The following is a 1,489-nucleotide window of genomic DNA, read 5'->3' as shown; positions in this document are numbered from 1 at the left end:
TACAGGCCTCCAATTATGCAATGAGTAAATCACATGAATAAAAAGCCAGCGAATAAGGAATACAATCAGTGATAATGTAATAGCAATGTAATGAGACAGATGATAGCTATACTTGTGGTGAACATAGCATAATGTATAAGCTTGTCAAATTGCTGAGCTGTATACCTGAAACTAGTGTAATATTGTTTGTCAACTATACTCAAATTTTTAAAAACAAACTAGTTTTTTTAACCTGAAAATAAGTTAAATACAATTTTTGTAAATAAGTTAAATATAATATTGGGCTCTAATTTCCCAAGAGCCTTTTTGATGAACACCGTTTACATTCCCAGAAGTTTCTGCAGTGCATTTTTCATATATTTGTTCCTAAGACTATATATCACAGGATTAAGAAGTGGGGTTATGACAGAATAAAAAAGAGTCACAATCTTTTGTGTTCCAGCTTCATGCTCAGATGTTTGGCTCCCATACATAACAAGTACTGAGCCATAAAACAGTGAAACCACGGCCAGATGAGACCCACAGGTGGAGAAAGCCTTTCTTTTCCCAGCTGCTGAAGGGACTTTGAGTACTGTTCTTAGGACCAGAGCATAGGACCCCATGATGAAGAGAAAGGGAATGACGAGGGGCAGAGGACTTAAAGTGGAGAGGACACGCTCTACTACAGGAGCTTTTTTGCAAGTGAGTGCTAGAAGAGGACCCGGATCACACAGGAAGTGGTCAATGATCCTAGATCCACAGAAGGACATTTGGGAGATGATGGTGATGGGAATCAGGAACCAGAAGAACCCAAGTATCCAGCAACTGACCACAAGATTGGTGCAGAGATGTCCTGTCATAATGGTTGGATAATGTAGAGGCCGGCAGATGGCAAGGTACCAATCAAATGCCATAATAGCAAGAAAAAGCACTCTGTAGAACCGAAGGAGAAGAAAAAGTAGAACTGGAGAAAGCATCCAGAGAAGATGACCTTGGTGTCAGAGAGGAAGTTGGCCAACATGTTGGGGACAGTGGAGGTGACATACCAGATCTCTAGGAAGGAGAAGTTGGCGAGCAAGATGTACATGGGAGTGTGGAGTCTCTGATCCCAGCACACAGCACAGATGGTAGACCCATTGCCCGTGAGGGTCAGGAGGTAGAGAACCGAGAAGAGCAGAAAGAGGAGCATCTGCCCTTCCCTGGGGCAAAGGAAGCCCAGGAGGATGAAGCCAGTGATGGTGCTGGAGGTGTTGGGGGTGTTGGAGATTTTCATGTATCTGGGAGAGATGAAAGAACCCATAATTACTAAATATTCCTGGAACAGCAGCAGGACTCAGGACTCCATTTTCTTTGTCCAAAGAAGAAACTGAGATTAGTTTATTTATTCAGTATAAATTCAATAGTTAATGAGTGTTTACTGTTTGCTAGGTATTTTTTTATAGATACTAGAGATATAGCAGTGAACAAAATAGATTAAAAATCCTTATTGCATTTAGCTTATCCCAGGTAG

General features: G+C 41.2%; 1 pseudogene; it reads right to left on the bottom strand.

Annotated features, from left to right (window-relative positions):
* Positions 1-320: 320 nt before the first annotated feature.
* LOC117797272 lies at positions 321-1,279 on the bottom strand (annotated as a pseudogene).
* Between the last annotated feature and the right edge of the window lie 210 nt (positions 1,280-1,489).

The sequence above is a fragment of the Ailuropoda melanoleuca genome, chromosome 20, assembly GCF_002007445.2.
Source record: "Ailuropoda melanoleuca isolate Jingjing chromosome 20, ASM200744v2, whole genome shotgun sequence".
Classification (NCBI taxonomy): domain Eukaryota; kingdom Metazoa; phylum Chordata; class Mammalia; order Carnivora; family Ursidae; genus Ailuropoda; species Ailuropoda melanoleuca.
This window is presented reverse-complemented; position numbering and strand designations above follow the sequence as displayed.